The sequence below is a fragment of the Globicephala melas genome, chromosome 7 (assembly GCF_963455315.2).
Source record: "Globicephala melas chromosome 7, mGloMel1.2, whole genome shotgun sequence".
Taxonomy (NCBI): Eukaryota; Metazoa; Chordata; class Mammalia; order Artiodactyla; family Delphinidae; genus Globicephala; species Globicephala melas.
Window position 1 is genome coordinate 18,881,296 of NC_083320.1, and position 23,535 is coordinate 18,904,830.

Genomic DNA, 23,535 nt, shown 5'->3' on the forward strand with positions numbered 1-23,535 from the left:
AGAAATGGACAAATTCTTAGAAAAGCATAACCTTCCAAGACTGAACCAGGAAGAAATAGAAAATATGAACAGATCAATCACAAGTAATGAAATTGAAACTGTGATTAAAAATCTTGCAACAAACAAAAGTCCAGGTCCAGATGCCTTCACAGCCGAATTCTATCAAACTTTTAGAGAAGAGCTAACACCCATCCTTCTCAAACTCTTCCAAAAAATTGCAGAGGAAGGAACACTCCCAAACACATTCTATGAGGCCACCATCACTCTGATACCAAAACCAGACAAAGATTCTACAAGAAAAGAAAATTACAGTCAATATCACTGATGAATATTGATGCAAAAATCCTCAACAAAATACTAGCAAACAAAATCCAACAACACATTAAAAGGATCATACATCTTGAGCAAGTGGGATTTATCCCAGGGATGCAAGGATTCCTCAATATATGCAAATCAATCAATGTGATATACCATATTAACAAATTGAAGAAGAAAAACCATATGATCAGCTCAATAGATGCAGAAAAAGTTTTTGACAAATTCAACACCCATTTATGATACAAACTCTCCAGAAAGTGGGCATAGAGGGAAACTACCTCAACATAATAAAGGCCATATATGACAAACCCACAGCAAACATCATTCTCAATGGTGAAAAACTGAAAGCGTTTCCTCTAAGATCAGGAACAAGACAAGAATGTCCACTCTCGCCACTATTATTCAACATAGTTTTGGAACTCCTAGCCATGGCAATCAGAGAAGAAAAAGAAATAAAAGGAATACAAATTGGAAAAGAAGAGGTAAAACTGTCACTCTTTTCAGATGACATGATACTATGCATAGAGAATCCTAAAGATGCCACCAGAAAACTACTGGAGCTAATCAATGAATTTGGGAAAGTTGCAGGATACAAAATTAATGCACAGAAATCTCTTTCATTCCTATACACTAATGATGAAAAATCTGAAGGAGAAATTAAGTAAACACTCCCATTTACCACTGCAACAAAAAGAATAAAATACCTAGGAATAAACCTACCTAGGGAGACCAAAGATCTGTATGCAGAAAACTATAAGACACTGTTGAAAGAAATTAAAGATGATACCAACAGATGGAGAGATATAACATGTTCTTGTATTGGAAGAATCAATATTGTGAAAATGACTATACTACCCAAAGCAATCTACAGATTCAATACAATCCCTATCAAATTACCAATAGCATTTTTTACAGAACTAGAACAAAAATCTTAAAATTTATATGGAGACACAAAAGACCCCAAATAGCCAAAGCAGTCTTGAGGGAAAAAAACGGAGCTGGAGGAATCAGACTCCCTGACTTCAGACTATACTACAAAGGTACGGTAATCAAGACAATATGGTACTGGCACAAAAACAGAAATATAGATCAATGGAACAGGAAAGAAAGTCCAGAGATAAACCCACGTACCTATGGGCAACTAATCTATGACAAAGGAGGCAAGGATATACAATGGAGAAAAGACAGTCTCTTCAATAAGTGGTGCCGGGAAAACTGGACAGCTACATGTAAAAGAATGAAATTAGAATGCTCCCTAACACCATACACAAAAATAAACTCAAAATGGATTAGAGAGCTTCCCTGGTGGTGCAGTGGTTAAGAATCCACCTGCCAATGCAGGGGACACGGGTTCGAGCCCTGGTCCAGGAAGATCCCACATGCTGCGGAGCAACTAAGCCCGTGCGCCACAATTACTGAGCCTGAGCTCTAGAGCCCGCAAGCCACAACTACTGAGCCCATGTGCCACAACTACTGAAGCCCGCGTGCCTAGAGCTCGTGCTCTGCAACAAGAGAAGCCACGACAATGAGAAACCTGTGCACCAAAACGAAGAGTAGCCCCCGCTCACCACAACTAAAGAAAGCTCGTGCACAGCAACGAAGACCGAACACAGCCAAAAATAAATAAATAAATTTATTAAAAAGAAAAAAATGGATTAGAGACCTAAATTTAAGACTGAACACTATAAAACTCTTAGAGGAAAACATAGGAAGAACACTCTTTGACGTAAATCACAGCAACATCTTTTTTGATCCACCTCCTAGAGTAATGGAAATAAAAACAAAAATAATCAAATGGGACCTAATGAAACTTTAAAGCTTTTGCAAAGCAAAGGAAACTACAAACAAGACGAAAATACAACCCTCAGAATGGGAGAAAATATTTGCAAATGAATCAACGGACAAAGGATTAATCTCCAAAATATATAAACAGCTCATGCAGCTCAATATTAAAAAAACAAAGAACCCAATCAAAAATGGGAAGAAGATCTCAATAGATATTTCTCCAAAGAAGATATACAGAGGGCCAAGAAGCACATGAAAAGCTGCTCAACATCACTAATTGTTAGAGAAATGCAAATCAAAACTACAATGAGGTATCACCTCACACCAGTTAGAATGGCATCATCAGAAACTCTACAAACAACAAATGCTAGAGAGGGTGTGGAGAAAAGGGAAGCATCTTACACTGTTGATGGGAATGTAAATTGATACAGCCACTATGGAGAACAGTATGGAGGTTCCTTAAAAAACTAACAATAGAATTACCATATGACCCAGCAATCCCACTACTGGTCATATATCCAGAGAAAACCATAATTCAAAAAGACACATTGCAGCACTATTTACAATAGCCAGGCCATGGAAGCAACCTAAATGCCCATCCACAGACGAATGGATAAAGAAGATGTGGTACATATATACAATGGAATATTACTCAACCATAAAAAGGAACGCATTTGGGTTATTTGTAGAGACGTGGATTGATCTAGAGACTGTCATACAGAGTGAAGTAAGACAGAAAGAGAAAAACAAATGTCGTATATTAACGCATATATGTGGAACCTAGAAAAGTGGTACAGATGAACCAGTTTGCAGGGCAGAAATAGTGAAACAGATGTAGAGAACAAATGTATGGACACCAATGGTGGAAAATGGTGGCGGGGGGGGCCAGTGGTGTGATGAATTGGGAGATTGGAATTGACATATATACACTAATATGTATAAAATGGATAACTAATAAGAACATGCTGTATAAAAAAATAAATAAAATAAAATTCAAAAAAAAAAAGAGTGGGGCCTTGATCCAATAGGATTAGTATCCTCATAAGAAGAGATATTAGAGAGTTCTCTGTGTGTGTGTGCATGTGTGTGCACACACATGCATACACACACAAGGAAAGACCATTTAAGGTGGCTGTCTGCAAGCCAGGAAAATTGTTACCAAACCCAAGTTTGTGTGCCCAATGCACAGTGAGGCCAAACACCACCAAAACATTGGAGTTTGGAGCAGAGGAATGTTTATTGCAGGGCATGCAAGGAGACGGGTGGCTCATGCCCTAAAAATCCCAAACTCCCTGAAAGCTTTCAGTGAAGCCCTTTTATAGGAAAGGTGAGGAAGGGGCATAGTTAGTTGTTGCAGACTTCTTGGTGTCAGATCCTCTGTTCTTGAGGTCAAGTCACAATGTTCCTGTAAACCTCCACTGAAACAAATATTATTCTCTGTTCTGACAAGAAAGTGCAAGGTCCCAAGGCTCAACTTTCACCCTCCGAGGTCCAGGCCCTGGCTAAGGGGAGGGGGCCCCTGCGCAGGCCAGTTACCCTACCTGGGAATGTTTGTCCAGAACCCAGTCTGGGTCCTCCCGCTAGTGCCCAGGCCCAAATAAAGAGGCAGATCTCAACTGGCGGCACCCTCAGAGCCAGGTCCCCAGACCCTGCCCAGCCATCATCACTGAGGGAGTCAGGTGCCCAGGACCCAGCCGGCCCTCAGGCTTTTCATTTAAACTGGAGAGATTCATTTGTATAGGATCAATAAGAATACATGTTGCAACAAATACCAATTAGGTTAGTTCCCAGCTCACAACAGTTGCCCTTCTTTGAGAATAGCCCCAACCACAGAGGTGGACTGGAAATAATGATGTGCCATGTCATTGCAACTTAACCCTGGCATCTGGCCACCTCCTAGGGGTAGACAACTGATCTAAGCTCTACCAATTTTTGAAACTTGAACGGAGAAACTGAAGCTGGTTGAAGCTGTTACCTTAATGGCAGTGTCCATATACTCCAGTTGCGAGGCCTCCACAGACTGCGACCCATGGAGACTGCCACTGCCATTAGGTCGCAGAGGTGGGGATGGCGGAGAGGTTCACTGCTGCTTCAAGGCCTGGGCCCAGCCATTGGGTGGCTGTTGGCTCTGGGGCTCTGCAGGACATAGGCCTCAGCCTGTCTCCAGGCCCCTCAGCTCACCCACCAGCCCTGAGGCTGGAGGGCCTGGAGGGCCCTGGGGAGAAGGCCACAATCTGCCTCTCACTGCAATCATTGCTACGAGGACCACTGCAAGGCTTCCTGTTGGTGGAGCTGGACTTCTAACCCCCATGCTAAGGGTCTCACACTAATGAGCGTGTGCTCACTCTACCCCTATTACAAAAGGGCTCTCACCAGAAACCAACCATGCTGACACCCTTATCTTGAACTTCCAGCCTCCAGAACCGCAAGAAAGTAAATTTTTACTGTTTAAGACACCCAGTTTATGGTATTTTGTTATGGCAGCCAGAGTAGACTAATACATAGCATCCAAAAGAATAAAACACTGGGCTTCCCTGGTGGCGCAGCGGTTGAGAGTCCGCCTGCCGATGCAGGGGACACGTGTTCGTGCCCCGGTCCGGGAAGATCCCACATGCCGCGGAGCGGCTAGGCCCGTGTGCTACAACTACCGAGCCTGTGCTCTAGAGCCTGCGAGCCACAACTACTGAGCTCACATACCACAACTACTGAAGCCCATGTGCCTAGAGCCCGTGCTCTGCAACAAGAGAAGCCACTGCAATGAGAAGCCCATGCACCGCAACAAAGAGTAGCCCCCACTTGCGGCAACTAGAGAAAGCCTGCACGCAGCAACAAAGACCCAACGCAGCTAAAAATAAATAAATAAAATATATAAATTTATTTTAAAAATTTAAAAAAATACATAGGGGTAAATCTTCATGACCTTGGATTTGGCAATGGGATTCTTAGATTTGAACAGTAATGTGTGAGCAATAAAAGAAAAAAAGAAAAATTGGACTTCATAAAAATTTAAAACTTTTGCACATCAAAGGACATTATCAAGAATGTGAATAAAGACCTAAATAGACATTTCTCCAAAGAAGATATACAGATTGCCAACAAACACATGAAAGAATGCTCAACATCATTAATCATTAGAGAAATGCAAATCAAAACTACAATGAGATATCATCTCACACAGGTCAGAATGGCCATCATCAAAAAATCTAGAAACAATAAATGCTGGAGAGGGTGTGGAGAAAAGGGAACCCTCTTGCACTGTTGGTGGAAATGTAAACTGATACAGCCACTATGGAGAACAGTATGGAGCTTCCTTAAAAAACTACAAATAGAACTACCATACGACCCAGCAATCCCACTACTGGGCATATACCCTGAGAAAACCATAATTCAAAAAGAGTCATGTACCAAAATGTTCATTGCAGCTCTATTTACAATAGCCAGGACATGGAAGCAACCTAAGTGTCCATCAACAGATGAATGGATAAAGAAGACGTGGTACATATATACAATGGAATATTACTCAGCCATAAAAAGAAACAAAATTGAGTTATTTGTAGTGAGGTGAATGGACCTAGAGTCTGTCATACAGAGTGAAGTAAGTCAGAAAGAGAAAAACAACTACTGTATGCTAACACATATATATGGAATCTAAGAAAAAAAAAAAAAGGTCATGAAGTACCTAGGGGTAAGATGGGAATAAAGACACAGACCTGCTAGAGCATGGACTTGAGGTTATGGGGAGGGGGAAGGGTAAGCTGTGACAAAGTTAGAGAGTGGCATGGACATATATACACTACCAAATGTAAAATAGATACCTAGTGGGAAGCAGCCGCATAGCACAGGGAGATCAGCTCAGTGCTTTGTGACCACCTAGAGGGGTGGGATAGGGAGGGTGGGAGGGAGGGAGACGCAAGAGGGAGGAGATATGGGAATATAGGTATATGTATAACTGATTCACTTTGTTACAAAGCAGAAATTAACACACCATTGTAAAGCAATTATACTCCAATAAAGATGTTAAAAAAAAAAAGAATGTGAATAGACAATCTACAGAATGAGAGAAAATATTAGCAAATGTACATCTGATGAGGGTTTAATATCCAGAGTATATAAAGAACTCTTTAAAAACTCAACAACAAGAAGACAATCCAATTTTCAAATGATTAAATGACTTGACATTTCTCCAAAGAAGATATATAAATAGCCAGTATGGTCGTGAAAAGATGCTCAGCATCATTGGTCACTAAGGAATGAAAATCAAAAGTACAATAAGATAGCATTTCACACCCACTAGGATGACTTAAATCAAAAAAACTGAAAATAACAACTTGTTGGCGAGAAACAACCTGTGTGAAGAAATTGAAACCCTTGTGCATTGCTGATGGGAAAGCAGAAATGTTGCAGCTGCTGTGGAAAACCATTTGTCAAGTTCCCAAAAAGTTAAACACAGAATTACCATATGATCCAGCAATTCCACTCCTAGGTATATACCCAAAAGAAATGAAAACATATGCCACACGGAGACTTGTACAGGAACGTTTAGAGCAGCATTACTCACAGTTGTCAAAAGGTAGAAAGAACCCAAATGGCATCAACTGATGAATGGATAAGCAAATTGTGGTATATGCATACAATGGAATAGTATTCAGCCATAAAAAGAACAAAGTATGATACACACTAAAACTTGGATGAACCTTGAAAACATACAGTAAGTGAAAGAAGCCAGACACAAAAGGTCATATATTGTATGATTCCATTTATATGATATATTGAATAGGCAGATCCGTAAAGATGGAAAGCAGATTAATGATTACCAAGGGGTGACAGGAGAGGGGAATGAGGAGTAACTAATGACAGGGTGTTTTTCTGGGGTATTGAAAAAGTTTTGAAACTAGAGAGAAGTAGCAGTTTTATAACATTAAGAATACACTAAATGCTGCTGAATTGTGCACTTTAAAATGCTTCACTGAGGGAATTCCCCGGTGGTCCAGTGGTTAGGCCTCCGCGCTTCCACTGTAGGGGGCACAGGTTCAATCCCTGGTCAGGGAACTAAGATCCCGCATGACACGAAGTGTGGCCAAATAAATAAATTAATTAAATAAAATGGTTCATTGTATTATAGTTTGTGAATTTCCACTAAAAAAAGGCCTAGAAGAAGTTTGTGATATTTAAAGCCTCCAGAGCCTCAGCAAGAAGCCTGCTGTGGACAAAAGATGGGCCCCCTCAGGAAAGAGAGAACAGAAGGGGAGTGAGGGAGGTTCCCCTGCGCTGGTTCTTCTGTGGTTCCATGCTTCCTCTCTCGTAGATCAAGAAGAGGACCAGACCAACCTTTCCTTTGCCTTGCCAGCTCCTAACCCAGGATTAGAGATCAAGCTTTAAGGGGTGTTTACTCATTTGTTCATTTGCTCTGGGAAAAACACACTGGCAGAGTCTCTCTCTTTAGAAATGGGAACGCCCTCCATTGCACAAAACTGTTGCCCTTGTAACTTTTCTGGAGGACAGTTTGGCAGCCGATACATATCAAAGGCCGGAGCGAAATCATTTACCGCAACAATTCCATTTTAAGAGATTTATTTTAAGGAACTAATTCAGGATGCGCATGATATTTAGTGATAGATGTATTTATCAAATCTTTATACATACAAAAATCTAAATATATAACAATAAGCTTCAGTATATTCTAGCGTAGCCATACAGTGGAACACTATTCAGACATTAAAAATTGTTAACGAAGTGACTATTGATGTAGAAAGATGTTCATATTTATCTTTTAGTAAAAGGCAGGTTGTAAAAGAGAGTACATGATATGCTTTCATTTAAAAAATATATATGTGGATGACACATGGGGGAAGTAAAGTAGCCTATTCACCAAGGACAAGCAAGCGGGGATAATGCTTACTTACCCCCAAGAGCATGTGTGTATTTATGTATTCATTTCACAAATGTTTATTAACAGCTATGTGTGCGAGGCACTGTAACATGTACAGAGTGTTGGGATTGTGGAAGATTTGGATTTTCTTCTTTTTGTGTCTTTCTGATTTCTCTCCAGTAAACATGTATTACTTCCGCAAATTATTTCAACTAAGTTGAAATGACGTTCTCTTAAATGTGTTATGTAATCACAAATAATTAGCACGCAACTTGTATTTATGTGATTTTTTTTTTTTAGAACAAGAGTCATTTTTATAGGAAGAAAAGTGCCTGTCTCGTTGTCATGGGTTTTTATCTCAAGTCAGTCATCCACATCTGGCGGTTTCAGTTGAGAGCTCAGGGATTGCCTGGCAGGAGATTTTGTCCCAGTTCCAGACCCAGCACAACAGGCTCTGTCGCTTTGTTGGGTAATAGCTTGGTGGTGCCATGCTCCCGACCTTACATGTATCCACAGACACAAAGGCTTGAACCCAACATCAACTGAAAAAAAATGCACAACCTAAAAGCTGAGAATTATGCTTTATTCGGCAAACTTTCTGAGGACTTAAGCCCAGAAGGCAGCCTCTCAGCTACCTCTGAGGGACAGCTCCAAAGAGGTGAGGGAGGAGCCAGGATACGTAGCAGTCTGCAACAAAAACCAGGTAGTCGAAACATCAAAAGCTTACTGTTATTAAAGAGAACTGGACATCTCAAGTTAATGAATTTAGTGCTTTCCTATGTATGCAAGAGTCTGGGCTCAGTGAAATCATTCCTCTGATATGCACCTTAGCTATCTAGGGCCAGTATCCTGTTCTTTTCCATCCTGAATTCCCTCACAGTGGGCCGTTGGGGGCAGCCCCATTGGCCGATGGCTTGATGACCACAACATCCTGTGTCAACTGATACGGCAGGAGACATTTTTCGTCCACACCAGCCTTCCCTGAGTCTTCAGGGCTGAATGCCCTTCGATCCTCTCGGCACAGGAATGGAGGTCTACACAGAGCTGCCACGGGGCTCCCTCCCTCCCTATGTTTCCTATGTCCCCTGATAGGCATAAGTCCCTGTGTCCTGAGACAGTTTCCCCTCGCCTCTGGGTTCTGACCCATGTGGCCGTTCTGTCTGCCCTCCTTATAAAAGAGTTGCAGAATATAAAACCTCCTCACTGCAACCTAGAAGGGGCTGCTCTGAGGCCACCTCCCACTCACCTCCCTAGCTCACCTGGGAGGCTGTCAGGAGACAGTTTCTTATCACTGCCCGGGTTTTGCAGAGGGGTGGGCAGAAAGCCCACACAGAAAAGAGCTGCAGAATATAAAACTCCTTAGCTACAGTCTAGAAGGGTCTCCTCAGCAACAGGGTACCCTGCAACTCGCAGCACAGTCAACTGATTGAAAGAGTTTCAGGGCTGTCCTTCGAGGGTGTGTGGCACAGCATCACAGGGAGCTGGTGCCTTTGCCTCTCTCATCCTTTCACTATGTGAGCAATAAAATGTCTAAATCTAAAAGTGGCTGTTACAGCTTTACTGATTGAATCAGTCAGGCCTTAGCCTTGCCTTGTCTTGTATGTGTGAGCTCGACATCTTCTCATCAGTTAAACAAGGGAATTATACTACTAATTGATTCCAGAGGTGCTCTGTGGCTAGCCTGTATGTTAAGGAAGATAACACAAAGCAGCTCCTGGCAACCATTACCCAAATTCTAGGTATAGTGCCTAGAACACACTAATCCGCCTCCAGGGCAAGGGGTGGTAACCTGGGTGTGCAGACAGGCTGGGGGGTGGAGGGGATGGAGAGCTGAAATCCTATGCAATATGCTGTGCATATACATAAATTTCTGCTGCAGAGAAGCGCCATGGCTTTCAGGTTTTCAAAGGGTGGGGGACCTAAACAAAGTTAGAAACACAGCTGTAGGTTATGATAAAGCTTTTTCTCCTTTACCAAATTCTAGTCAGGCTCCTCAGCCCTCTTCTCAATGAAGCCCCAACATTGGCCGTTTTTTTGTTGTTGTTTGTTTTTTTATAGTTTGTACTTAGTTTCAGAACATGTTTTTTTTTTTAACATCTTTATTGGAGTATAATTGCTTTACAATGGTGTGTTAGTTTCTGCTTTATAACAAAGTGAATCAGCTATACATATACATATATCCCCATATCTCCTCCCTCTTGCATCTCCCTCCCACCCTCCCTATCCCATCCCTCTAGGTGGTCACAAAGCACCGAGCTGATCTCCCTGTGCTATGCGGTTGCTTCCCACTAGGTATCTATTTTACATTTGGTAGTGTATATATGTCCATGCCACTCTCTCACTTCGTCCCAGCTTACCCTTCCCCCTCCCAGTGTCTTCAAGTCCATTCTCTACGTCTGCGTCTTTATTCCTGTCCTGCCTCGAGGTTCTTCAGAACCATGTTTTTTTTTTTTTTAGATTCCATATATATGTGTTAGCATATGGTATTTGTTTTTCTCTTTCTGACTCACTTCACTCTGTATGACAGACTCTAGGCCCATCCACCTCACTACAAATAACTCAATTTTGTTTCTTTTTATGGCTGAGTAATATTCCATTGTATATGTGTGCCACATCTTCTTTATCCATTCATCTGTCGATGGACACTTAGGTTGCTTCCATGTCCTGGTTATCGTAAATAGAGCTGCAATGAACATTGTGGTACATGACTCTTTTTGAATTATGGTTTTCTCAGGGTATATGCCCAGTAGTGGGATTGCTGGATCATATGGTAGTTCTATTTGTAGTTTTTTAAGGAACCTCCATACTGTTCTCCATAGTGGCTGTATCAATTTACATTCCCACCAACAGTGCAAGAGGGTTCCCTTTTCTCCACACCCTCTCCAGCATTTATGGTTTGTAGATTTTTTGATGATGGTCACTCTGACTGGTGCGAAGTGATACCTCATTGTAGTTTTGATTTGCATTTCTCTAATGATTAGTGATGTTGAACATCCTTTCATGTATTTGTTGGCAATCTGTATATCTTCTTTGGAGAGATGTCTATTTAGGTTTTCTGCCCATTTTTGGATTGGGTTGTTTGTTGTTTGGATATTGAGCTTGTAAATTTTGGGGATTAATACTTTGTCAGTTGCTTCATTTGCAAATATTTTCTCCCATTCTGAGGGTTGTCTTTTCGTCTTGTTTATGGCTTCCTTTGCCGTGCAAAAGTTTTTAAGTTTCATTAGGTCCCATTTGTTTATTTTTATTTTTATTTCCATTTCTCTAGGAGGTGGGTCAAAAAGGATCTTGCTGTGATTTATGTCATAGAGTGTTCTGCCTACGTTTTCCTCTAAGAGTTTTATAGTGTCTGGCCTTACATTTAGGTCTTTAATCCATTTTGAGTTTATTTTTGTGTATGGTGTTAGGGAGTAATCTAATTTCATTCTTTTACATGTAGCTGTCCAGTTTTCCCAGCACCACTTATTGAAGAGACTGTCTTTTCTCCATTGTATATCCTTGCCTCCTTTATCAAAAATAAGGTGACCATATGTGCATGGGTTTATCTCTGGGCTTTCTATCTTGTTCCATTGATCTGTATTTCTGTTTTTGTGCCAGTACCATACTGTCTAGATTACTGTAGCTTTGTAGTATAGTCTGAAGTCCAGGAGCCTGATTCCTCCAGCTCCGTTTTTCCTTCTCAAGATTGCTTTGGCTATTTGGGGTCTTTTGTGTTTCCATACAAATTGTGAGATTTTTTGTTCTAGTTCTGTGAAAAATGCCATTGATAGTTTGATAGGGATTGCATTGAATCTGTAGATTGCTTTGGGTAGTAGAGTCATTTTCACAATGTTGATTCTTCCAATCCAAGAACATGGTATATCTCTCCATCTGTTTGTATCATCTTTAATTTCTTTCATCAGTGTCTTACAGTTTTCTGCATACAGGTCTTTTGTCTCCTTAGGTAGGTTTATTCCTAGGTATTTTATTCTTTTTGTTGCACCAACATTGAACTTGAACACACTAACATAGTTTCTAACAGCTCAAAGTCACAACGCTAGAGTGACCTTCATCCCTAGGATGAAACCCTCCTTAAAGTGCCTACTTGAGAAAACTCAAGGCTGCCAAGGAATGTCCTGTTTGTTCCAGCCGTCATCTGAAGATAGAGCCCCTGTCTCCCAGTCTCCATGGAAGGGTGCTTATCGATAAGATAAGCACCAGTTAGCAAACCCAAGTGAGTTTCACATGGACCAACCCCCACCCCAATTCCTGCTTTTTGTCATTTTTCACTTCCCTGACTCTTTTCAGGCCCCTGCCATCCCACACCCCACTCCCTCACTCTCCCTTTAAAACGCCAGTCACCTCTGCACAAATTGGAAAGGCAATAATCTCTTTCCCCTACTGTCAGTAGTTCCTGAATCTGTTTTCACCACTTTAACTAATGCCCAACTGTGCTTATCTTTGACAGTTGTGTGGACCTTAAGAACTCAAAATATAACACTGAGCCAAAAAGTGGAAACAATGCAAATATCATCAGCAGATGGATGGATGAACAAAGTGGGGTATATCCTTATGATGCAATATTATTCATCCATTAAAAAGGAATAAAGTACTGACATATGTACAACATGGATGAACCTTGAAAGCATCATGCTAATAAAAGAAGCCTTTCACAATAGATTACATATTGAATGAGTCCATTTATATGAAATGTCCGTAACAGGCAAATCCATAGAGACAGAAAGTAGATTAGTGGTTGCCAGGGACTGATGAGGGAATGGGGAGCGGGGAGTTCCTGCCAAAGAGTATGAGGTTTCTTTCTGGGGTGATTAAAATATTCTAAAATTGATGTGGTGATGGTTGCACAACTCTGTGAATATACTAAAAGCCACTTAATTGTTCAATGGGTGAGTTGTATGGTATGTGATTATATCTCAATAAAGTTGTTACAAGAAAAAAACACATTATAATCATCTAAAATCTCCCCTCAAAAAAATTGATACTGCATTGCGATGTTTTATTCTCCTACTTAGAGGGCTGTTTGGTTTACTGATAGTGGGTTCCTTAAGAAGGCTCTCAGCACAGAAAAACAACACTAAAACAGCAAGTAAATAGTCCTGAGGACAAAAGTGAACTCACAAATACCAAGTATTGTTTTGCCAGTGTCAACAAACCTGGCACGAAAAGCTGGCAGCCATCAGGTAGATAAACAGAAGGAGAGATGTAACTTCAAGCACAGGCCTCTCTTTTGCCTACACTGACAAATGCCAGAAAGAAGGCATCATTCAGGGTCAAAGGTGACGAGGAATCCAGCTGGCACAGCCATGACTCAGTGCTGTCCAAGTGTCAAGAGGAGTTTAGCCCCAACCCCCTCAACAAGTGGAATTCATATTTCCAAGTGACAGAGGGTGCTAAATAACTAACAGCATTCCCAAGTTCTGCTTGCTCTGAACCTTGTCTTGAATGCTTTTCTCTAAGATCAGACCAAGCCAGAGGCACCATTTGAACTCATGATGAGCAGAATTACTTGTATTTTTATTATGAAGATTTTAATGTGGATAATTAAAGAAAATAACATTATAAACACTCATGTACACTTATGTGTACCCTCCCTCCAGAATGTGTACACTTATGTACCCTCCCTCCAGAATTAAGAACTGTTAATATTTGTCATATTTGCTTCAAATCTTTTTAAAAAATGAAAACATTTCATAAAAGAGATAGCTAGTGGGAAGCAGCCGCATAGCACAGGGGGATCAGCTCAGTGCTTTGTGACCACCTAGAGGGGTGGGATAAAGAGGGTGGGAGGGAGACGCAAGAGGGAGGGGATATGGGGATATATGTATATGTATAGCTGATTCACTTTGTTATAATGCAGAAACTACATCATTGTAAATCAATTATACTCCAATAAAGATGTTAAAAAAAATACGTCAACAAAAAAAAAAAGAAAGAAAAGAAAACATTTCAGATTCAAAGTCCTCTTCTTATCTTTCCCTTTGCCCTCCCTCCCCAGAGCAACCACTATCTTGAATTTGAAATGTGCTCTTTCTGTCAATATTTATATAATTTTACTGCATCACAATGATAGCCCATATTATTTTCATGGGGTTGTTAATTTATGGAAATAGTATTCTACAGTACATATAATTCTATACTCAACTTTGGTTCTGAGTTCTATTTTTTTTATTGAAGTATAGTTGATTTACACTGTTCTGTTAGTTTCTGGTGTACAGCAAAGTGATTCAGTTATATATAATAACTCAGATTCTTTTCTCATATAGGTTATCACAAGATACTAAATATAGTTCCCTGTGCTACACAGTAGGTCCTTGCTGTTTACCCATTTTATATATAGTGGTGTACATCTGTTAATCCCAAACTTCTAATTTATCCCTCCCCCTCCCAAGTTCTATACTGAGATATAAAAAGTTTGTGCGTTCATTATGACTACTGCATAGTGTTCCATTGTATGAATATGTCACAATCTATTTATCCTGCTGATGGGCATTTAACATGTTTCTGAATTTTTGGTTTTATAAACAAAGCTGCAAAAAAATTGTTTTGTGCATGTGTGCAGCCATTACTTCAACATTTATAAAAATGTCTGCTTTTATGCAAGACAGAAGCACTGTCATAAAGTTACAAAGATATGTACCAGATAGGTGGACAGTAGGAATTTTCCTCTGATTTTGTACCAGAGAGAAACAATGGGCTGAGGGTAGAGGCAGATCTAAGGGTAATCCAAGAAAAGGCCTTGCCTGGGACACCCTCAGAGAGGCTGTTAGGAAAACAGAAGTGGCACCCCCAACCTGCACCCCTCACACATCCAGAGGCAAACCTCAGTAAGCTGTGCACCTTTGCCTGCAAGCTGGGATGGTCTGGACTGGAACAATGAGAGTATTCAAGAACAAGGAGGAGATGACCAGCAATGGATGCAGAGCTAAAAAGAGGATGCAGATGCAGAAGTGGACATCAAAAGTAAGGACCCAGAGCCAAACAGGGGTACAAGAGGAAAGGCCATCAGAAGATCTCAAAATATTATGCTGGACCAGGAAGCACTAGGTCAGCCATGCCTTATCTCTTGCTCTCCATTCTTTTGTTGTTGTTTTTAAAATTGTAAAATGCAATATATATGTACACTGTTAAAATGCAAAGGGTACAAAAAGACCCAAAAGATGGTGAACTATGCCTGGGCAGGATGAAGCCAGAGGAAACTCTGGTGGAGGTCCGTAGCAGTCTTGCAATATAAAGTAAGTCTTGGGACTTCCCTGGTGGCGCAGTGGTTAAGAATCTACCTGCCAATGAAGGGGACACGGGTTTGAGCTCTGGTCCAGGAAGATCCCACATGCCGCAGAGCAACTAAGCCCATGTGCCACAACTACTGAGCCTGCGCTCTAGAGCCTGCGAGCCACAACTGCTGAAGCCCATGTGGCTAGAGCCCGTGCTCTGCAACAAGAGAAGCCACCGCAATGAGAAGCCTGTGCACCGCAACGAAGAGTAGACCCCGCTCACCACAACTAGAGAAAGCCTGCATGCTGCAATGAAGACCCAAAGCAGCCATAAATACATAAATAAATAAATAAATGTATTAAAAAAAAAAAAAAGTAAGTCTTCCTCCTAACTCTCATCTCCAGACTCCAAGATCCCTACAGAGAGGCAATCATCATTACCAATTTCTTGTGTGTCCTCCCACGGATATCTTATGCACATACAAATATATATATATGAATATACCCCTCATACTTTTTATCCTCAAATGATGGCATATTATATAGTTTTGCACCTTACTTTCCTCCCATCTCTTACCAAGCAATTCATATTAATACACATAGATCTGCCCCTTTTATTTATTTATTATTATTATTTTTTTTTTTTGTGGTATGCAGGCCTCTCACTGCTGTGGCCTCTCCCGCTGTGGAGCACAGGCTCCGGAAGCACAGGCTCAGCAGCCATGGCCCACGGGCCCAGCTGCTCCACAGCATGTGGGATCCTCCCGGACCGGGGCACGAACCCGTGTCCCCTGCATCGGCAGGCGGACTCCCAACCACTGTGCCACCAGGGAAGCCCTGCCTCTTTTATTTTTAATGGTTGTATAAAATTCCATTGTATGAATGTACTGTAATTTATTTAATTAGTTCCCTACTGGGATATGTAAGTCATTCTAACGTTTCCCAATCAGAAATATTGCTATCTTGAAAAGTGTGTAATATTTCTTGGACCACAAATTTTATCTGTAAGATAAAAATTCTGGCAGTGCATTTGCTAAGTTGGTATGACTTACACTTTATACCTTAATACCTAGTTTCAGATTTCCCATCCCTGAGGCTTTAAAGCGCTACATTAGATTCCACCAGAGTCTCAAGGACAGTCTGTAAACATCTGCCAGATGAGACTGAAAAACACTCAAGCAAGTCAAGGTAACTGGAGGATAATCTCTGGAAGGCTTGACGGTAACATGAGTACTGGGAAAGAAAATCCATCTGATCAATGGTATTAGCCAAACTGAAGAAAGAATGTGTTAACAGGATGGGAGTGGCCATTACAAAACCCAGAAGAAGGAGCCAAAGAGCAAAAATAGGCAGCATTTATCTCTGAAGAGAGAGAGATACTTAATCTAATGGACAGGCACCAGAGAAGCACATTCAACCAGGTTTCTTTCTCCAAGGCCTAGATGAAATTTTTTTCCATACAATTCTACTGCTTTAGTTCTGGGGTCCCTGCACACCAAGCGGTCCACTAATGTAGTTACTAATTTCTCTCCCTAGGTATGTGGATTCTAGGAAGAAGTTAGGTGTATTAAAGAAGGCCACATATTTTTTGACATCTCTCCCATTAATAGGTCAGGTCCACATCTTCTTCTCTAGAATCTGGGTGGGCTCTGTAACTGTTTTGATGTGTAGAATACAGCAGGAATGATGCTATGCCAGTTTCCAGAACCAGGCTTTAAGAAACTGGCAACTTCCACTTTCTGTCTCTTGGAATATTCACTCTGGGGGAAACCAGGACCCTGTAAGAAGTCTGACTATGCAGAGACTCCCATGCTGTGAGGAAGCCCAGGTTAGCCATGTGGTGAAAGAAATAGCCATTCTGGCCAAACCAGCCCAGGCATCCAACATGCAATTGAAGAAGCCATCTTGGAAATTCCAACCCCAGCAGATGTGACATGGAGAAAAGCTAAGGAAGCCAGCCAAAAACCAGACCTGAGGCCTAAACATATGGCCCCACTTGAGCCATCCCAGCCATCTTCAGCCATTCAAACTACAGCCCCACTCCACTGTGAAGCAGAGATAAGCCATTTTTGATGTGCACCGCACAAATTCCTGACTCACAAAATCATGAGTATAACAAAATGTTGTTTTAAGCCATTATGTTTTGGGATAGTTTGTTAGGTAGGAATAACTAGAATAGGGGGCTTCTATGTGATGGGGTATAAGATACCTGGGAGGGCTAATTTTGTAAATAAATACTCCAATCCACAATTTGTTTCTGTGTGTTTGGCCAATATGGGTCAGTCCCCAATAGTCTACCCATGCTGAATGAACTGACAGAATTTAGTTTCTGAACCTAGAAAGCTAAGACCTGATGGGCCAGTTTGATCAATCTGCCCACCTCCCTCACTGTCTCTTTTTCACTCTATCTTATGTCAAACAACTCAGATCAGGGAGCTGAGAAGAATCTCACAAAGAAGTTTACCACTAGATGTAGCTACTGCTCAGTACCACTCATAGCCCTTTGACTGGTACATGAAATGTATTCATTCATCAAACATTATCAAGAACCTCCCCTGTACCCAGAACTGTGCCTGGTGCTGGGGGACATAGAGCTGGAAAAGGCATAGGCCCTCAGAGGTTCACAGCCCAATCTCTAAGTTATATTAACAGGTAATGATAAGAAACATGTGCCCTTAAATATGTGACAGACTTAAAGGGAGAAATAGATAACAATATAATAATAGTAGGAGACTTTAATACCCCACTTCATCATCCACACAGAAAATCAATACAGAAACATTGGCCTTAAATGACACATTAAACCAGATGAACTTAACAGACATATACAGAATATTGTACCCAAAAGCAACAGAATACATTCCTTTCAAGCACACATGGAACATTCTCCAGGATACATCAAATGTTAGGCCACAAAACAAAACTTAATAAATTTAAGAAGACTGAAATCCAATCAGGCATCTTTTCCCACACAATTGTAGGAAACTAGAAATCAACTGCAAGGACTTCCCTGGTGGCGCAGTGGTTAAGAATCCACCTGCCAATGCAGGGGACACAGGTTTGAGCCCTGGTCCGGGAAGATCCCACATGCCGTGGAGCAACTAAGCCCGTGCACCACAACTACTGAGCCTGCGCTCTAGAGCCCATGAGCCACAACTACTGAGCCTGCATGCCACAACTACTGAAGCCCGTGCGCCTAGAGCCCGTGCTCTACAACAAGAGAAGCCACCGTAATGAGAAGCCCGCACACTGCAATGAACGGTAGCCCCTGCTTGCCGCAACCAGAGAAAGCCCATGCGCAGCAACAGAGACCCAATGCAGCCAGAAATAATTTAATTAATTCATTAATTAATTTTAAAAAAGAGAAATAAACTGCAAGAAGAAATCTGGAAAATTCACAGATATGTGGAGATTAAACAACATGTGATGAGGTATAAGATCCCTCATGCTGTGAGGAAGCCCAGGTTAGCCATGTGGTGAAAGAAATAGCCATTCTGGCCAAACCAGCCCAGGCATCCAACATGCAATTGAAGAAGCCATCTTGGAAATGAACAACTACTAGGTCAAAAGAGAAATTTAAAAAAATACTAAAGATGAATGAAAATGTAAAACACAACATAGCAAAACTTAAAGTGAGGGGTGCCTGGGAAAGGAGGCTGGGGCCTCGAACATCTGCTGGAGGAATTTAAAGCTGATTCCCCAGGACCTGTAGGGATTCCTGAGCAGGGGAGCAATTAATCAAACATACTTTTAGGGGCACTGACATGGCAGTGTGCATGGATAGATTGTCAGGGCAGATCAAGCAGTAAGGGAGACCAAGCAGGAGGGAACACCCAGACACCACCCCTTCCCAGAGTCCCTATGGGGCTGCTCATGCTGCCAGCCGAGCTGCAGACAAGCAAGGAGGCCGACCTGGCGGTGGAGCTGCTGGAGCTGCTGGAGCTGGAAGCGATATCCTCTGTGCTGGGCAGAACAAAGCCCGCCAGGTTCAGAAGGTCACGGATCATCTGGCCTTTGATGCTGATGTCCAGTGGAGGGTGGGAATGGAGGCTTCAGGGAAAGGATGCAAAGAATGGCAAAAGCCAAAACTTATGGGAAGCAGCAAAAGTAGTTCCAAGAAGGAAGTTCACAGCAATAAATGCCTACATTAAGAAATAAGAAAGATTAAAAAAAATAAGAAAGAAAGAGAGAGAGAGAAAGATCTCAAATAACCTAACTTTATACCTCAAGGAACTAGAAAAAGGACAAATTAACCTCAAAGTTAGTAGAAGGAACCATAAACAAGACAAAAAGACAACCCTCAGAATGGGAGAAAATATTTGCAAATGAAGCAACTGACAAAGGATTCATCTCCAAAATAAACAAGCAGCTCATGCAGCTCAATATCAAAAAAACAAACACCCCAATCAAAAAATGGCTGGGGGCTTCCCTGGTGGCGCAGTGGTTGGGAGTCCGTCTGTCGATGCAGGGGACGTGGGTTCGTGCCCCGGTCCGGGAAGATCCCACATGCCGCGGAGCGGCTGGGCCCGTGAGCCATGGCTGCTGAGCCTGCGTGTCCGGAGTCTGTGCTCCGCAACGGGAGAGGCCACAACAGTGAGAGGCCCGCGTACTGCAAAAAAAAAAAGTCTGGAAGACCTAAACAGATGTTTCTCCAAAGAAGACATACAGGTGGGCAACAAAAGCATGAAAAGATGCTCAACATCACTAATTATTAGAGAAATGCAAATCAAAACTACAATGAGGTATCGCCTCACACTGGTCAGAATGGCCATCATCAAAAAATCTAGAAACAACAAATGCTGGAGAGGGTATGAAGAAAAGGGAACCCTCTTACACTGTTGGTGGTAATGTAAATTCATACAGCCACTATGGAGAACAGTATGGAGCTTCCTTAAAAAACTAAAAATAGAACTACCATACGACCCAGCAATCCTACTACTGGGCATATATCCAGAGAAAACCATAATTCAAATTGACACATGCACCCCAATGTTCATTGCAGCACTATTTACAATAGCCAGGACATGGAAGCAACCTAAATGCCCATCAACAGAGGAATGGATAAAGAAGATATGGTACATATATACAATGGAATATTACTCAGCCACAAAAAGGAATGAAATTGGGTCATTTGCAGAGACGTGGATGGACCTAGAGTCTGTCATACAGAGTGGAGTAAGTCAGAAAGAGCAAAACAAATATCGTATATTAATGCATATATGTGAACTCTAGAAAAATAGTATAGATAATTTTATTTGCAAAGCAGAAAGACAGACACAGAGGTAGAGAACAAAAGTATGGATACCAAGGGGGAAAGGGCTGGGGGATGAATTGGGAGATTGGGATTGACAAATATACACTAGTGATACTATGTATAAAATAGATAACTAGTGAGAACATACTGTTTAGCACAAGGAACTCTACTCAGTGCTCTGTGGTGACCTAAATGGGAAGGAAATCCAAAAAAGAGGGGATATATGTATATGTATAGCTGATTCACTTTGCTGTACAGCAGAAACTAACACAGCATTGTAAAACAACTATACTCCAATAAAAATTAATTTAAAAAAGTTAGTAGAAGGAAGGAAATAACAAAGATCTGAGCAGAAATAAATCAGAGACTAAAAAGACAATAGAAAAGATCACTGAAACTAAGAGATGGCTTTTTAAAAAGCTAAACAAAATAAACAAACCTTTAGCTAGACTCACCAAGAAAAAAAGAGGACTCAGATAAATAAAATCGGAAATGAAAGAAGAGACGTTACAACTGATACCACAGAAACACAAAGGATCACAAGAGACTATTGTGAACAATTATATGCCAACAAATTGAACAACCTAGAAGAAATGGATAAATTCCTAGAAACATACATTGTACCAAGACTGAAGCATGAAGAAACAGAAAATCTGAGCAGATCAATTATTAGTATAAAGACTGAATCAGTCACCAAAACCTCCTAACAAACAAAAGTCAAAGACCAGACGGCTTCACTGGTGAATTCTACCAAATATTTTAAAGAAGAATTAATACTAAACTTTCTCAAACTCTTCCAAAAAAAAAAAAAAAAAAAGAAGGGGAGGGGACAATTCCAAACCCATTTTATGAGGCTGGAATTTCCCTAATACTAAAACCAGACAAGGACAAGTACAAGAAAAGAAAATACAGGCCAATATCCTTGATGAACATAAATGAAAAAACTCTTCAATAAAATATTAGCAAACCAAATTCAACAATACATAAAAAACAACAAACAAACAAAAAAAAACATTCATCATGATCAAGAGGGATTCATTCCAGGGATGAAAGGATGGCTCAACAACTGCAAATCAATCAATGTAATACAACATATAACAAAATGAAGGATAAAAATCATAAGATCATCTCAATAGATGCAGAAGAAGCATTTGACAAAATTCCACATCGATTTATGATAAAAACTCTCATAAAACTGGGTATAGGGTCTTCCCTGGTGGTGCAGTGGTTAAGAATTCACCTGCTAATGCAGGGGTCATGGGTTTGAGTCCTGGTCCAGGAAGGTCCCACATGCCGCGGAGCAACTAAGCCCATGTGCCACAACTACTGAGCCTGCGCTCTAGAGCCCACGAGCCACAACTACTGAAGCCCACGAACCTAGAGCCCATGGTCCGCAACAAGAGAAGCCACCACAATGAGAAGCCTGCACACTGCAACAAAGAGTAGCCCCTGCTCACTGCAACTAGAGAAAGCCTGCGTGCAGCAACAAAGACCCAATGCAGCCATAAATTAAATTAATTTAAAAAAACTGGTTATAGAGAGAATGAACCTTAACATAATAAAGGTCATATATGACAAGCCCATAGTTAACATCATAGTCAATGCTGAAAAGCTGAAGGCTTTTCCTGTAAGATCAGGAAAAAGACAAGGATGGCCACTCTTGCCACTTTTATTCAACATAGTATCGGAAGTCCTAGACAGAGCAATTAGGCCAGGAAAAAAAAAAAAGCATCCAAATCAGAAAAGAAGAGGTAAAACTATCACTACCTGCAGATGACATGAGACTATATATCAAAAACCCTAAAGACTCCACCAAAACAACTGTTAGAACTAATAAATGAATTCAGTAAACTTGCAGGATACAAAATCAAAAAATCAGTTTATTTCTATTCACTAATAACAAACTATCAGAAAGAGAAATTAAGAAAACACTCCCATTTATGACTGTATCAAAAAGAATAAAATGCCCAGGAATAAATTTAACCAAAGAGGTAAAAGATCTGTACACTGAAAACCATGACATTGAAGAAAGAAATTAAAGACACAAATAAATGGGAAGATACTCCATGCTCATGGATGGGAAGAATTACTATTGTTAAAATGTCCATACTACCCAAAGCAATCTACAGATTCAATGCAATTCCTACTAAAATTCCAATGGCATTTTTCACAGAAATAAATAAACAATCTTAAAATTTGTATGGAACTGCAAATGACTCTGAATAGCCAAAGCAATCTTGAGAAAGGAGAACAAAGCTGGAGGCATCATGTTTCCTGATTTCAATCTATATTACAAAGCTATAGTAATCTAAACAGTATGTTATTGGCATAAACACACACATATAGATCAGTGGAACAGAATAGAAAGCTCAGAAATAAACCCACACATACATGGTAAATTAATTTATGACAAGGGAGCAAAGAATATATAATGGAGAAAGGACAGCCTCTTCAATAAATGGTGTTGGGAAAACTGGATAGCCACATGCAAAAGAATGAAATTGGATTACTATCTTACACCATACACAAAAATTAACTCAAAATGGATTAGACTTGAACTTAAGACCTGAAACCATAAAAACCCAAGAAGAAAACATAGGTGGTAAGCTCCTTGACAGCAGTCTTGATGATGATTTTTTGAATTTGACACCAAAAGCAAAGGTAACAAAAGCAAAAATAAACAAGCAGGACTACATTAAACTAAATAGCTTCTGCACAGCAAAGGAGGCCATCAACAAAATGAAAAGACAACCTACCAAATGGGAGTAAATATTTGTAAGTCATATATCTGATAAGGGTTAATATCCAAAATATATGAAGAACTCATATAACTCAGTAGCAAAACAAACAAAATCCAATTAAAATACAGGCAGAGGATCTGATGTGACATTTTTCCAGAGACAACATACAGATGGCCAACAGGTAAATGAAAAGGTATTCAACATCACTAGTCACCAGGGAAATGCAAATCAAAACTGCAATGAGATATCACCTTGCACCGTTAGAATGGCTAAAAGACAAAAAAATAAGAGTTGGCAAGGATGTAGAGAAAAGGGAACCCTCGTGCAATGTTGGTGGGAGTGTAAATTGGTGCAGCT

At 40.8% G+C, this 23,535-nt stretch overlaps 1 protein-coding gene across 3 annotated transcripts in view; it reads right to left on the reverse strand.

Annotated features, from left to right (window-relative positions):
* CYP27A1 (cytochrome P450 family 27 subfamily A member 1) overlaps nt 1-23,535 on the reverse strand; it is a 43,221-nt gene that overhangs the window by 13,686 nt on the left and 6,000 nt on the right. The gene's annotated exons all lie outside the window — the stretch shown is intronic.